Raw genomic sequence first — 16,912 nt, forward strand, 5'->3', positions numbered from 1 at the left:
TAGCAGTACCTACAGAGTAGATTTACATCCCCACCTGAGTTAAGTGTAGAGACAAATGCAAAAAAGGGTCAAATGAAATGTACTTCTGACAAGCCCAGGACTCACATTTGAAACTTGTTTGGTTCCAAAACGGCAAGGCTCTGAACCTTTCATCCAATTCACCCACAGGGTCCTCCATTAACTGAACAACATCCACAAATTGCCTTTGACTCATCCTACAGGGCAATTCAAAGTCACACTGCATATGTTTGGAGGTATCGTCTTCCCCCATAAATCATATCTTCTCCCTCTATCAGGGTGAAGTTCCTCTCCTCCAATAAGCACAGCACAGAGAAGAGGAAGTTAACAGGAGAGGACAAATGAAGGTGTGATGACCCTGGGTGTGGCGCAAAAGCAACACAGTCAAATAAGCAAGAAGAGTCCCTTTAATTATCTCCAACTTTGCCCCCAATGTCCAGGTTACCTTCAGCTGGAGAAAAACTCTCCCAGGAACAGTTTTTAAGTGGAGGAAATTCAGTCCGAAAACAAAGTACATACAAACTGTAAATAAAAATCCACACAAACCACGCTGCAATAATTAACTTGACAGGGCAGGAGAAGGAATTGCAGACTTGAAAGCAAACACAGTTGGGAAGATGCCAGGAACCCAGATAAGCCTTGAAGATACCAGATTATTCACGACTTGCTCCCAACCAGTTGCTGTGCGCAGCTTCCCTTTTTAAACACTGTGTTCCCAGCTGCAGCTAAGGGAGGGAATCAGGGCCCATTCCTCCCCTGTAAGCCACTCAACTCATGTTGCCTCCTTCTCCATTCCTCCCTGTGTGCCCTAGCATGAAGAGGGGGTGGGCCTGGGTCTTCCTCCAAACTTCCTCTCCCTTGCTCTACCTCTTCCCTGCTCTGCCCAGCCGGACTGTGCCTGTTACGAACTAACTAAATAAACTCATTATTAAAAACTCTTCAAGCTTCGCTCCAACTGCAGGCTCGTAAACCTGCAGTTCGGATTGGTCCGCAAGTAAGCGATCATGATTGGCTGCCTTCGGCTAACCTGATTGGCTGACAGCGGCCATCCTGGATTGGAAGACTAAGTGCGGTTAAACTCATTCTCATTGGTTATTGCGGCAGCAGCCAGCTCTATAAAAGAGCTGCTGCTGCCCAAGTTTGTTGCTCTGTTCTGAAGTCACTATTAAAGAGTTGTGTCACTACCCGATGCCTTGTCTCCGTTATTGCGCCCACTCCTCCAGATATAACAGTGCCCTTCCCCAGTTTCTTCCACAGCCAACAGAGCCACACTCCCGCTCCCTGTCAGCTGCTCGGCCTCCCCCTCCGAATCAGATTCTGACAGGGGCATGACAGAAGGGATCAAAACTCTGAAGCTTAGGAAAAAAGAAAGATGAAACAGAGGTGAATAGAAGCACTGCAGGTACATAAAAACAAGCAAGTTCTGGGCAAAGCAGAATTAAAATATGGAATCTCTTTTCAGAATCTGGTGTTTACCATTATTTTACAAGAGACTTGGATACTCCTTGGATAGAAGTTATGGTGATGAACTTCCTGGAAGCTCAGAGGTCATGAAAGCATATGTTTCTAAGTTTCTGGAGAGCATGATGATATTCTTTTGGTCATCTGTCAGGAGGAATTAGCTTTTGGATCTTGACCTGGCTTCTTCTAGCAGCAAGATATTCTTATCAAAAAGGTTTGGAAACAGGAAAAGGAGCTGGAATGTGGTCACTTCTGCCTTTTCCCCATTACCATAATTAAGTGACTAACCAAATGTTGTCCTCACACACTCCTTCCTCTGGCATGAAGGTACTCCGGGAAGCTTCAGTTCTAATTACATTGCAGGATGTTTATTGATTGACTGAGTGCCATCACACTGGATGCATCCTTGTCTTGGCTTTAAGGAGTTGCAGCACAAAGAATCTAAGGTTAGAGAAATGACAGGGGTTTACTCATTCATTCATTGATTGATTCCTTTATAAAACTTATTGGCTACCCATTTTACCATAGGGTAACAGGGTAGCTTATCGTTACGTATACAGTTAAAATGTAAAACATTAAAATCAGATTAAGTGTTTTCCAGTGAGACCGGTCTACAAGAGCAACCTGGCAGGAATGAGCTGCTATGGGTTCTCACAGGTTCGGGCAACCTTCTAGCTAAGATTCTGCGCAGTTCAGTGAATCAGTAAATCCCATCCTAGGCTGGTCCCTCCCACCCTGCCCCTCCCAGGAGACCCCACATGGCCCGTTTTGGATGCCAGGTGCAGGGTCTGTACAGAGGCTCGGGGAGGGTGAAAAATGGGCCTCCTGGAGGCTCTGGAAGGCCAGAAACAGGCCCATTTCTGGCCTCCAAGGGCCTCCGGAGCCTGGGGGGGGGGAGGCTGTTTTTGCCTTCCCAGTGGCTTGAGGAAAGCCTCTGGAAACAAGGAAAGGCAAAAAATATGGGCCTCCTCCCGAGGCTCTGGGATGCTGGAAATTGGCTCGGAGCCAGGGGAGAGCCTCCGGAGCCCGGGAGGGAGCATTTTTGCTCTCCCAGAGGGTTGAGGAAAGCCTCCAGAGCCCAGGGAGGGTGAAAACGCCACGGTGCAGGAGGTCGACTAGGCCACACCCACCATGGCCACACCCACCCAGCAACCGGACAGAGAACTGGTTGATGAAATTTTTGAAGCCCACCCCTGCAATCTGGTCTACCCAAATATGGGACGGAGCGCACCACTTTCCAAACTACTCAACATTTCCACGGCCGGTTCTCCAGAACGGGTCAGAACCTGCTGAATACCCACCTCTGATTCTGATGGCAACTCAATCAAGAGCACAATTTCCTTTTGATGGTTTGTTTGCTTAAGCCGCAAAACAAACACATAGCTCTGATTAGCAGAACACTGAAAAATCAAGAGGGGACATTATTCAGCCTTCTCCCCCTTGATATTTTAAGCCTTTTCAACCCTGGATGGCAGGAAAAAAATGTTTAAAACAGGGACATTCCTGACAGAGGTGGTATTCAGCAGGTTCTGACCAGTTCTGGAGAACCGGTAGCGGAAATTTTGAGTCGTTTGGAGAACCGGCAAATCCCACCTCTGACTGGGCCCTGCCCCACATCTATTCTCTGCCTCCTGAGTCCCAGCTTATTGGCTGGGTCTTCTATGGTTGCCCTACACAGGAGAACGGAGCTGGAAAGCAGGTTAGTGGGGTGGGGAGGGAATGGGGATTTTGCAGTATCCTTCCCCTGGAGTGGGGTGGAAATGGGATTTTACAGTATTCTTCCCCTGCCACGCCCACCAAGTCACACCCAGAGAACCGGTAGTAAAAATGTTTGAATCCCACCACTGATTCCTGAGATGAATAGCTTAGCATGACAACGAGGGCACGATTATTAAGATTTCAGCTGCAATTCAAAAGACAGTTGCAAAGTACCGACTGATTCTAATGCCCTAGCTCTGATCATTGGCATTATCCTATAAATAATTGTTATGTTCCGTGCCAAGGATGACTCTGCTAAACCTCAAGGCACCATTCCCTAAATCCCCGTATTATCTCATCCAGTTCAGGAAAAGCCACTGCTGGACACACACTTTTTTCTCCTGCTCTCTCCTCGCATACTTTCCAATTTGTTTCAAACGCTACAGGGAAATGTCAAGACACTAAAGATGAAATATGCTTTTAAAAGCCAGCCCCTGCTGCCTTACTGCTTCTACAAAATAACCATGACTCATTTGGAAGCAATGGGCCATTAAAGAAGGAATGATAGATGTTTTGAGGCTAAGAGAAGAAATAGCTAATGATTTCGTGAAAAAAAACAAAAAAACCCTTTTTGAACATTTGGGAAGACCAATATTTTGCAAACACTTCTTGGGATAAAACGCTGAAGGTTTACAGCCAATTTTGGCTGGTTTATGGCCAAATTTTTACAATTCTTGAAGTTAGCCCTGCTTTTCCTGATCTTAAGCCTCCTGATCAACCTGGTTCCCTTGAATTTCTGTTCCCAAAAATGCATTTTGTTGAGTGGAACTCTTAATTCTCAGGAAACAACCACCTGTTATTTTTAAATAGATGAAGCTGTTCACAAACAAAAAATAAAATAAAATGCAGGATGAGATCTAAAGGACTAGAAACTTGGGGCGGGGGGAAAAAAATGAGGCAGAAGGAAGAATCAAACAAATGACTTCAGAAAACTAAAGTTGAATGGGAATCTGTATTAGCGTTCCCCAATCTTTCTAGGTTGGTGGGCCGACTTGGGTTGGGTGGGGGGAGAAGAGGGGATGGTTTTGTGTGGGGAGCAGGTGTGTGTGTGTGCGTGTGTGTGTGTGCATGCACAGCTTCACTTGTGTGAGTGTTGGGCAAGCCCAGAGGTCTCACAGATTGGGACCTCTGATCTAGATATTGTTGAACTCAAGTTCTCGTCAGACACAGTTATTGTAGTTTTTGATCTAAGAAGATGGGTTCTGTAGTTCTGGATAATCCAGAATCCAGAATAGAATGGAATTTTCTAGAATAGAATATAGAATATAGAATATAGAACATAGAACATAGAATGGAATGGATTGGAGCAGAGTAGAATAGAATAGAATAGAACAGAACAGAAAATAGAATAGAATAGAATAGAATAGAATAGAATAGAATAGAATAGAAAATAGAATAGAATAGAATAGAATAGAATAGAATAGAATAGAATAGAATAGAATAGAATAGAATAGAATAGAATAGAATAGGATTTTTTAAAATTATGGTAAAAAATCAGCTTGGTGGTAGCAATGCTACACTTCCCATGTTCCTATTTTTTAGATATAATTTCTCATCCTCCTATTTCTGCAGAATCAAGATTTCAGTGCTAAATATATCATGCACATTTTTTTTTCTAAAAAAGGACTTTGGCTCATGCACATCTGTATTCTCTATCTGAAGCTCACCATGACAAATGGGATGTCACTTGAAAAAGAAAAGGTATATTTTCTCTTGTCTCACACTGGTGTGAATTGATTCCTTCCTGCAGGCCAAACACAGGTGACCATTTTCAGCAACCACCGCTTCACAGAACAATAGATTCTGGCAATCTGCAAACCGACAGTATGTGTTACGTGACATGTTGTAGCAGCGAGAAAAAGAAGGCAACGGAGGCGGAGGAGTTGGATAAATATCTTGGCAAGGGAAGTTTCTTCTAAGGAAGTTTCTTTAACCTTCCCTGAATGGCTCTCCCTCTTTCCCTCCCCCACTTCCGCTGTTCCCCTCCCTTACTCCTTCTTCACCCTTCTCCTTTCCTTTTCTTACCTTCCCTCCTCTCCCCTTCCCTTTCCCTCCCTTCCCTCCTCTAACCTTTCCATCCCTCCCTTCTCTTTCCCTCCCCTTCCGTTTCCCTCCCTCCTTCCCCCCTCTTCCCTTTCCTTCCTTCCCCTCCCCTTCCCCTCCTCTTCCCTTCTCTCCCTTCCCTCCTGTTTCCCTCTTTTCCCTTCCTTTCTCTCCTCTTCCCTTGCTTTCCCTTGCTTTCCCTCCTTCAGATGAGGTTTTGCACAATGTGCTCATTTGTGTGGCTTTAGGAAGGAATGAAGAAATCAAGTTTGACCAGAGAATTCATTCAGAAATTAGAGGCAAGGAAAGAAACAAGCATTCCAAAAACATAGACATCCACAGCTGTATTTCCAAGAGCTGCAGTAGGAAGCTAAGAGCAATAACTGCAGTCCGTAGGTGCTGCAGCAAAGGATCCGTGCATTTTCTCTACACGTGTGTCTATGTACCGTGTGCACCGTTGCAATTCATCCCATTTCGAGGTATATATAGAAAATGGGAGAAAACGGAATCTGCTGGCAGGAAGGGAGGAAAAACGATCACTTTGCAAACTTACATTGCAAGCACCATGAACTCCAATTAAAGTTAGAGAAAAGAAAAGAGAGAATGAAGACCTTCCTACGGACCTCGTCTGGATTCCACATGCTTAGGCATGATTTCCATCGATATTTATTAATTATTTAGCCCCAAGAGCAGGAGAAAATAAGGAAGGCAAGATTAAAACACAGGAGCCTTTCCAGAAAGAGTCCTGCACACACCAGCTGCCCAGTCAAGTCCCTTCCTCCTCCCTAGGTTTTTAGTGGTTTTGTAGATAATTGCTTGGGCTTTTGCCAATTGGCCTCTCAGCGTGTTCTTTTCTGTCTAACTTTATTTTCCCATCAAAATATTTAGAGTGCATCGGCTCATCTAGCGTTTCAGCTGCCTCCGCTTTCGCGGCTCCCCTTCCATTCTGAAAAGATGGGAGACACGAAAAGCCACGGCAGCCTCAGAAAACTCATTGCTCTTGAGTGGAGAACGTGGCCGAGTTTGACTATAATGAAATCTGAAGCCATTCCCCAATCAGCTGTGAAATTGAGTCGCTGACTTTGGACAAGTCTGTTTGATTTATTTATCTCGAGAGAGAGAGCTTGTCACCATCACATCATCTGATTTACCTTCACAGCTCAAGAGTTCTACCATGTGGTTTTGGCGAAAACACGGGATTCCGGAAACAGCAACAACACTTGGACATACATACCGTGACATACTGCTTTACAGCCCTCTCTAAGTGGTTTACAGAGCCAGCCTCTGGCCCCCAACAATCTGGCTCCTCGTTTTACTGACCTCAGAAGGATGGAAGGCTGAGTCAACCTTGAGCTGGTCGGGATCGAACTGCTGGAAGTCGGCAGAATTAGTCTGCAATACTGCATTCTAACCACTGGGCCACCATGGGAAGGAAGGAAGGAAGGAAGGAGGGAGGGAGGGAGGGAGGGAGGAGGAAGAAGGAAGAGCAATAGCAATAGCATTTAGACTTATATATATATCTTCACAGTGTTTTCAGCCCTCTTTAAACAGTTTATAGGGTCAGCCTATTGCCCCCAACAATCTGGATCCTCGTTTTACTGATCTCGGAAGGATGGAATCCTGAGTCAACCTTGAGCTAGTCAGGATCGAACTGCTGGCAGTGGGAATGCAGAGTCAGGCTGCAACACTGCATTCTAATCACTGCGCCACCACAGCTCTTAATAAAATGGAATAATCGGGATATTACTGAAGGAAACATTTAGACGTCTTCACGCTGCTTTGAAATCAGCTTTTCATATCATTTTGAAACATTCTGGATCTCCATCTTCTGCCTTTCCTTTCCATTTTCTTCCATTCCTGTCTTCTGCCTGCAGCCAGCCATTTCTCCTTTGCTATCTGCAAAAAAAGACCAGTTCCAGAACCATGCCGGTGAAAAAAAGGGGCTCTTAAATTTGTTTCTTCTTTGTAGTTTTGTTCCTGGAGTCATCCCGAAAGACTCAAACAATCCCTGGAGCAAGAAGGAACTTACCGTATTTGGGTTGTACGATATCCGTTGAGTACATCATGGTTAGACCGCAATGTGTCTGTTATTGGGGTTGTCCATGTAATTGGTCCATAAGCTGCAGCTGATGCAGAATGAGGCAGCCAAAATTCCAAGCTGCCTGTCTGTATATATGACACACGAAGGTTGAGATAACTGACATCCACAGCCAATGGGTTTGTGAGCCAGATGTGAAGCTAAATCTGTCAGCCTAAAAGGGCTCGGAACAATTTGGAACACTTTGAGCTGAACGTCTTCTTGGTTTGAGACTCGGGGGATCACCTTGTATCTCTGGAAGTTCAACCATTGTCCCCTGCCAATTGTCCTCTGGGCATTTCAAAGACGGTACTCCAACATGATAGCCATCATTGTCTGGAAGCACCTGCTTGGAAATGCTGAAAGCAATGTATTCTGGGCATCACCTCTTTGCATCTAGAGTACAAAGAATACAAAAGAGAAGAATACAAAGCATAACAAAGAGTTGGAAGGGAACTTGTAGGTCTTCTAGTCGAATCCCCTGCTCAGGCAGGAAGTCCTATATCAGTGGTGGCTAACCCTTTGGGGCTCCTGTGCCAAAAATTGTCCGTGTGCTTGTGCTTGCACGCTCGCATGTCAGCACCCAGAAGGCAATGAGCACTCCCCCACATCCCCTGTACATGCATGTGTAATCCCCCCCATGCCTCCTTACCTGCACTGCGCCTCACATCTGATTTTCGACCCATTTGAGGCCTTCTTCGGCCTCCCAGGGGTTTGAGGATGGCCTCTGCAGGCTTTGCGGGCCGAAAAATGGGCCCGTTTCGTCACTTCTGGTATTTTCAGAAATACAAGACCACCTGAGGCACGCATGCCATAGCTTTGTCATCACGGTCCTATATCGTTTGAGACAAATGATTGTCCAATCTCTTCTTGAAAACTTCCAGTGATGGAACATTCAGAACTTCTGGAGGCAAGTTGTTCCACTGATGAATTGTTGTAACTGTCTGGAAATTTCTTCTTAGTTCCATCCAGAGGTGGTATTCAGCAGGTTCTGACCAGTTCTGGAGAACCGGTAGCAGAAATTTTGAGTAGTTTGGAGAACTGGCAAATATCACTTCTGACTGGCCCCGCCACCCTCTATTCTCTGCCTCCCGAGTCGCAGCTGATTGGCTGGGTCTTCTTTGGTTGCCCTGCACAGGAGAACAGAGCTGGAAAGCAGGTTAGTGGAGTGGGGAGGGAATGGGGATTTTGTAGTGTCCTTTCTCTGCCATGTCCACCAAGCCACGCCATGCCAACCAAGCCACGCCCACAGAACTGGTGGTGAAAAAATTTGAATCCCACCACTGGTTCCATCCATTGCTTCTTGTCTTGCCTTCAGGTGTTTTGGAGAATAGCTTGACTCCATCAGCTTTGGGGCAACCCCTGAGGCATTGGAACATTGCTATCATGTCATCCCTGGTCCTTCTTTTTATCAAACTACACATACCCAATTCCAACAATGGTTCTTTATATCTTTTAGCCTCCAGTCCCCAAATCATCTTTGTTTCTCTTCTCTGCACTCTTTCTAGAGTCTCAATATCTTTTTTACATTGTGGCGACCAAACCTGGATGCTGTATTCCAAGTGTAGCCTTACCTTATAAAATAGTATCAATACTTCACATGGTCCTGATTCTATTCCTCTGTTAATACAGCCTATGGCTTTTGTGGCAGCTGCAGCTTACTGCTGGCTCACATCTCCATACAGTTGACTTCTCTCTATGTGTACATGGAAGTTTAAGTACATTTAACTAATTAATGTATAAAGTACTATTGTGTTGCATTTTAATTGTTTCCTTCCTTCCTTCCTTCCTTCCTTCCTTCCTTCCTTCCTTCCTTCCTTCCTTCCTCCTCCTTCCCTTCCTTCCTTCCTTCCTCCTTCCTTCTTTCTTCTTCTTTCTTTCTTTCTTTCTTTCTTTCTTTCTTTCTTTCTTTCTTTCTTTCTTCTTCCTTCCTTCCTTCCTTCCTTCCTTCCTTCCTGTCTCTCTTTCTTTCTTTCTTTCTTTCTTTCTTTCTTTCTTTCTTTCTTTCTTTCTTTCTTTCTTTCTTTCTTTCTTCCTTCCTTCCTTCCTTCCTTCCTTCCTTCCTTCCTTCCTTCCTTCCTTCCTTCCTTCCCTTCCTTCCTTCCTTCTTTCTTTCTTTCTTTCTTTCTTTCTTTCTCTTTCATATATAAACCAGTGACAAGCACATCCTTCTGACTCCAACTTTTCTTTGGACTTGAGATTTAGTTCACCTTGATTAAAAAATATTATTTGACCATAAACCTATCAGTTGGGCCTCACCGTAATTTCTCTTCTAAAAAGAAAAGCTTCCTGAGATATCACCCATATAGAACCTTATTTATTTGATATCTTTAGGATGGCACACTGAACAAAATGATTCTTAAAATTAGCATTTATTTTAACCTTATCATTGAGTGGTTCAGTGGCCCAATCAGGAGGCTGTGAGTTCAATTCTAGGTAGAGGCAGATATTTCTCTTTCTGGGCATACTGAGAATATATCTGCTGAACAAAACTCCGCATTGGCAACAGGAAAGGCAGCCGGCCAGTAACCACTCAGCTCCATTCAGTTGCCCAGACTCCACCCCGCAAGGGATTATGGGGTTGTTAAAAGAGCATGAGACCATAAGTATGTACTGCTAATCTTGATGGAACACTCATATAAACTGATGAAATAAATAAAATGTTTGCAACTTACTCTCAAGTTAAGTATGCATGACAGAAGTATTCCTTTCAGATGTTGATGTTCCTGTCTCCAAAATGGATTTCCTTTTTAATTGCAGTCATTTATGGATGTCACCTCTCTCTTTTTGGTGGATACAACAATCTTAACCCTCTGCTAGACTGTCCAAACAATTGGGTTGTAAAAGTATTTAGCTTAGAATGGATTTGGGTCCAATATTTCTTATATAGCTGAACATCTGCTGGTACTATATATATATATATATGAACAGATTTGAAGAGGATGTGTAATGTTAATTTTATAAAGGTGTTTTATTCCATATTTGCATACATAATGTGGGCAGAAAGAGGCATTCGAAACAATATGTGAACGGAGCTCCCAATTTTAAGTCATGAAAATGTCAAATGAAAGAATTAGATTTTATTTCAATAGAACTTTTCTAATTAACACATCTATTTCAGACCATAAATAATTAGTCAACCATTATTTTCTTTTTTAAAAAAAGTCACACCAAAGGAATAAGTGTAAGAATTTATTACAAATGGGATGCAGGTTTTGGCTTGAATGTATCAATGATAGCTGGAAACAATGGAATTCAGGTTCATCTTGAATAATCGATTGAAGTATTTTCTCTGGCTGCAAAAAAGCCCCCAAAACCCTTTTCCAGTTGTACCAATTATGATCTTTAATCTTATCAAAGCTGATTTAGAATCGTTATATATGTATGTATGTATTTATGTATGTATGTATGTATGTATGTATGTATGTATGTATGTATACAAATTACCACTCATGCATCATCACAAAATCTCCAGAACTGTAAAGCCTATATAAGCTTGAAATTTGGCATGTATGTTCCTCTTGGCTTCTAGGTGCTCACTAAGAAAGGATTTTTCGAAATGACCACCAGAGCATTAGTATTTCCTATATTATTATTAACATGCTCTGATGCTAAGGAGTTCTACTCCCCCTCCCCACCTGAAAAGAAATCTCTTCCAAATGCAAAACACAACCAGAGGAGAGGAGTTTCAGTTTCACAGCACTAAGCAGCTTTAGTACGGAACATTTGAGTTAAGCCACGCCCAGGCTCCTTGCTGTCTCCTTCTTGCTCACCCAGCAAATACTGCTTCAGTTTCCAAACAGCCCTCCACTCTCTCACACACTGATAGGACGCTAGCCAGATGAATACTGATGTATGCTGATAGGCAGAGGCAGAATTTCCCCCCCTTATTTTCCTCCCAAAAAACTAAGCCGTATCACATCGTTTTGTAGCAAAACACTGGTATAGAGCTAATATACTATATACACACCAGAGGTGCTATTCAGCAGATTCTGACCAGTTCTGGAGAATCAGTAGCGGAAATTTTGAGTAATTCGGAAAAGTGGCAAATCCCACCTCTGACTGGAGATTTTACAGTATCCTTACCCTGCCATGCCCACCAAGCCATGCCCACAGAACCGGTAGTAAAAAAAATTGAGTCCCACTACTGATATACACATACACATAATCAGGTTATGTTTAATAAATTCCCCAAAGAAAGAAAGAAAAATATATAAGAAGAACTAGATGTAGTAGACTATTACATATACCTTGGCCAACGGATTTCAGCAGAAGGTGATACAATAAAGGAAATTGAACAGCATGTTAATTGTGGTTGGCATACATAAATGTGGTCCACCATCCAGTCAGAGCTGAAGAAGCTTCTTGGGTGAGAAGCAAAATGTCTTCAAAAGAAAAAACAAGGAAGTCCAGTTGCCTCCTGAAAAAAAATAAGCACCTTTAGGACAACCATGGCCTGGATGACTGAGAATCTCTACAGACAAAATACACCTCATAATTTCCCATAATTTCCTAGCTTCAACTTTTCATTTAATTTCTTCTCATTGATGATGACATGGTTAAATCACTTTTCTGGTCAACTGTAAACTCTTCCATATAAAGTTTTGGAGCTTCTGGAATGAGTTATTTTCTCGACTCTCCTCCCCCCGCACCTTCTATCCATGTGACAATGCCCACCTGTGCACAATTTGCACAATAATAACCAATGTGTCTTTACTTATTAAAACCCTGAGGGTGGCAGCTCATAGGCCAAGGATGAAATAGGAAATCTTCGATTGCTAAGTCAATTAAAAAGGTCAAAAAAAAAAGCCTTTGAAATCGAGACTGAATAATACCATAAATAATTAATGTCATAGATTATAATGTCTGTCTCATTACCTTGATGTCTGCCTCATTACTGGTTGCATAGCTGTGCAATTGTTGAAAATTTAATCAGTGTTGTTGTTTTTTAAAGGCTATTAATTATGCTAACCTTGGTAGTTGTGCCTAAACCTACACCATTATCTCTATCCAATTGCATGCATAAACTGATGTCTTTGACCTTTCCTAATCTAGGGTATATATTGGTGTGGGGTTGTGGTTTGTTTGCACCCATTTGCACGTTGCAAATTACTGTTTATCAATGCATAGGCTCCAATTAGAAGCCCAGCAATTAATTTCATGAGCACAGAATATCCATTGATCAAACAAGCTCAGGCCAGAATTTGACAGACACCATAATATCAGATTTCTAAGTAGAATCAATGGCCACCTACAGCCAGACAGATTATGAACTAGGACGTATAACAGGAACCATTGCTGGGTATAGATCAGAGGTGGTATTCAGCAGGATCTGACCAGTTCTGGACAACCAGTTGCAGAAATTTAGTTCAGAGAACTGGCAAATCCCACCCCTGATTGGCCCTACCCCCATCTCTTTTCTGCCTCCCATTGAGTTCCAACTGATTAGCTGGGTCTTCTTTTGTTGCCCTGCAGAGGAGAACGGAGCTGGAAAGCAGGTTAGTGGGGTGGGGAGGGAATGGGATTTTGCACGAACCACGAGTGGGAGGTAATGGGGTTTTTACAGTATCCTTCCCCTGCCACGCCTACCAAGCTACACCCACCACACCACAGCATGCCCACAAATTTTTGAATCCCACTACTGGTCTAGATTCATGGCTGTTTCTCAGGTTTAAATTGTAACAAATATGATGAGTCAGAAAGCAAGAAATCCAGAACGGAGTAGTTTTAGCCTCTTGTTTGCTCATTCATCAGGGTTTCTATAATTCATAGGGCAAGATGTTCCACGTTTATTTATTCTTGGCTGACATATCAACTGGGAGGCTCTGAACAACATTCAAAGTGCTCCCACTGGAGATTTTTCCCACGTATTACCTCCTTACCCAATTACTTCCTGTACTTCCTGAGAATGCTCAGGAAGAAAAATCTATCTCAGCATCTACTTCTGTCCTACTATTGTAGCACTATTGAGAGCGTCCTGACATACGGCATCCTTGCATAGTATGGGAGCAGCTCTGTAGTGGACAAAAAGGCTCTACAGAGAATCATTAAAACTGCCCAGAATATCATCGGGCTCCAGCTACCAGCCCTGGATAACATCTTCGCATCTCGCTGTTTGAGGAAGTCGCACAACATTCTCAGAGACTCTTCCCATCCTGCTCACAATCTTTGTGAACTGCTGCCTTCTGGCAGAAGATGCAGAAGAGTTAAAATTCGGACCACACGTTTTCTGAGCAGGTTTTATCCCAGACCTATAATTGCACTTAACAATGAACTTAAAGACCACCATCAGTGAGCTGTTGGACAGCATGACTTGGTCTGTTGTGTGGATGCTTGTGTGTTTTTAGGGGGTGGGGAACCTTGGCGAGTGGGGTGTGTTTGGGGATTGTCATGTGTGTGCGCGTGTTGGGTCTGGTCTCTGGGTGTTATGTCAATTTTGTTGTATGTGTATATTTGTACAATGACAATAAAGTATTATTATTATGAAGCTATAGCATATCAAGGTTGAGTTTTATTAGCGAGTAGAGATGAGCCTCTGTAATTCCTTCCCCACAGTTTGTTTTCGTTCTGTTGCCTTTAGGTGTCTTCAGTAAATTGGCAAGACTGCCGTGTTAATCAAAATCTTGCGCTGTCCTCTAAGGAGTGTCACCAGCTTGACTGTTACCTTCCTGAGGCTTAAAAAAAAATCTTTTGAATTGACATTGCTAGCACTGGAGATAACAGAATAGAATAACAGAATAATGGGTTTGGAAATCAAACATATTTCTGGGGAAGCATGTTCCACAGAGTCTCACACTGTGGTAGGATATCATTTAGATTCTCTCAGGACCAACTGGCCAAATAAGCCAGTTGGTACTGTGCCAAATCTGCATTTATATTTTATGAAAAACACTTTGTGAATTGTGTCTGGAGGTCTCGAATGAAGTGGCAGTAAGATAAATACCAGACTTTTCAAAGGACACTAAATTCGCACTTCCCTTTCAAACTATTTTTGGAAGTTGCCTATTTGGTTGAAAGAAGTAAGACACATTCAACATGACAGGATTGAAAATACACCAGGTTAGTACCTTCAATCCTTAATTGTTGTGGTTCGCTGGCAGCCTGAGCAGACGGCAGCGGAATCGGACAGTGGGCAAGAACCGGGACGAGTCAGGGAGTCTGGAGAGGACTCGGACAAGGGTCTTGCGTCTGACGCAGACATGGGGCCAGGACCATTTGGGAGTGGGGTGCTGCCTCCGGAGTCTGGCAGCAGCGAGGAAGAGGAACAATGTTCCCAGTGCGTGTGTGTGCAGAGCTGTTAGAAGGCAAGAACAGCTAAGACAAAAGGAGTGACTCAGGAGTAAGGCTTGGAGGGGATTGCCCTTCTCCTAAGGTATAAAGTAGGTGCAAAGGTAGAGAAACCTTTGCAGGAAGCAAAGTCGTTCACTCTGTTTGGATTAATCCTTGAAGCTCTGTGTGAACTTTGTACTTCGGTTGGTTTTTTTATAATTCATTTGTCACTTTTGCTGTTGGCAGCAATTCAAAGGAAAGAAAGGTGGGTGCTTATCTTGAGAGAGACTATTTGGGACTCATTACAGGCTGGGAATGAAAATAATTCCCAGTGTTGCAATAAACAAGAGTTCTTTTAACTAAGCGTGTGCTTAATTACGGTCTCAGAAAGCCTTGGTCAGAACATTAATATAGGAAAATGTAGTTATGCTATTATAATGCTTAAGAATTTAAAACAGACAGCAAAAATCAAGGCAAAGTTTTGGCACCAGAAAGTTTTAAATGGATTAAGGCATCAGACAACGTTCCAATGTTGGAACGATATTAAGACTTTGTAATCAACCTTAAGGAATAAATGTACTGTCGTAGGAAAAAAGAATTGCTTTTGATATGGGGGACATAAGAATTTCAGCCACTTATAATGACATTCAGAGATATTTTTGATGAATTGCACCAGGACTTTGAATCAATAAGGTCAGCTGTGTTGTGTTTTCTTAGGAACACTCTGTTCCCAGATGGAGATGTTGCAGAAAAAGTTATTCAGCAAACCATATCCAAGAACAACTTGAATGATACAGAATAATAAAGCTGAAAGGGATCTTGGAGGTCTTCTAGTCCAACCCCCTGTTCAGACAGGAGACCCTATGCCATTCCAGACAAGTGACTGTGCAATCTCCAGAAATGGAGCATCCACAGCTTCTGAAGGTCAGCTGTTCCACTGATTTAATTGTTCTAACTGTCAAGAAATTCTAGGTTTCTTCTCTCCTTGAACTAAGGAGAAATTTCCCACAGTTGAGAACTATTAACCAGTGGAACAGCTTGCCTTCAGAAGTTGTGGGTACTCCAACAACACTGGAGGTTTTTATGAAGAGATTGCGTAGCCATTTGTCTGAAATGGCATAGGATCTCCTATTTGAACAGGGGATTGGACTAGATGACCTCCAAGGTCCCTTCCGACTTTGTTATCCTGTTATTCTGAAATCATCAATTCCCCGACAAGAAGATCACAAGCTGTAATGCTTTTTACCATTCAGCAACAGAGTGTCAATGCCTGGAATGCACTACAGAGGAATTATTGAGTCTATCATCTGTACCTCCATAACTGTCTGGTTTTGTTCTGCAATCCAACAAGACAGACACAGACTTCAGAGGATAAGGACTGCAGAAAAAACAATTACTACCCACCTGCCTTCTATGGAGGACCTGTATACTGCACGAGTCAAAAAGATGGCTGGGAAAATAACTACAGAGCCCTCACATCCTGGACATAAACTGTTTCAATTCCTACCCTCAAAATGATGCTATAGAGCACTGCACACCAGAACAACCAGACACAAGAACATTTTTCCCCCGAAAGCCATCACTCTGCTAAACAAATAATTCCCTCAACACTGTTCAACTATTACAAAGTCTGCACTACTATTACTGTTAATCTTCTCATCACTCCTTATCACCCATCCCCTCCCACTTGTGTCTGTATGACCGTAACTTTGTCGCTTGTATCCTTACAATTTATATTGCCTGTTTCCTAGTATGATTTGATTGCTTATTGTACCCTATAACAATCATTAAGTGCTGTACGTTATGATTCTTGATTTGTAATGAATGTATCTTTTCTTTTATGTATACTGAGAGTATTTACACTAAGACAAATTCCTTGTGTGTCCAATCACACTTGGCCAATAAAGTATTCTATTCTATTCTATTCTATTCTATTCTATTCTATTCTATTCTATTCTATTCTGACTCTGTTGTTCCATCCTGTAACTCCCACTCCTTTAACCTCAAACTATCCACTCTTGACCTCACCCCATTCCTAGGAGGTCTGTAAGGAGTGCGTATAAGCGCACCATTATGCCTACCATACCTGTCCTATTGTCCCCATTTATTTGTACCTATTTCCTGTATTCTTACTCATGTTTATACTTTTACCTATTATCTTGTAAGCGATTGACAAGTCAGATAAATAAAAATAAATAAAATAAATTATTCAAAAACTAAACAAAAATCTCAACACATTTTTTCATCCTGGATTTTTTTCCCTCTACTTTTCACAGAGTGCTTGAT

General features: G+C 42.6%; 1 long non-coding RNA gene across 1 annotated transcript in view; it reads right to left on the reverse strand.

Annotated features, from left to right (window-relative positions):
* Positions 1-11,459: 11,459 nt before the first annotated feature.
* The window catches only part of LOC148130749 (uncharacterized), a 37,924-nt gene continuing 32,471 nt past the window's right edge, over positions 11,460-16,912 (reverse strand). The window contains exon 3 of the long non-coding RNA XR_015749575.1: positions 11,460-11,777. This is a non-coding gene — a long non-coding RNA (uncharacterized LOC148130749). The remainder of the gene's footprint in view (positions 11,778-16,912) is intronic.

Source organism: Notechis scutatus, chromosome 4 (assembly GCF_049901735.1).
Source record: "Notechis scutatus isolate UNSWTSFEM ecotype Mainland chromosome 4, rNotScu1.2, whole genome shotgun sequence".
In the NCBI taxonomy this organism is placed as follows: Eukaryota; Metazoa; Chordata; class Lepidosauria; order Squamata; family Elapidae; genus Notechis; species Notechis scutatus.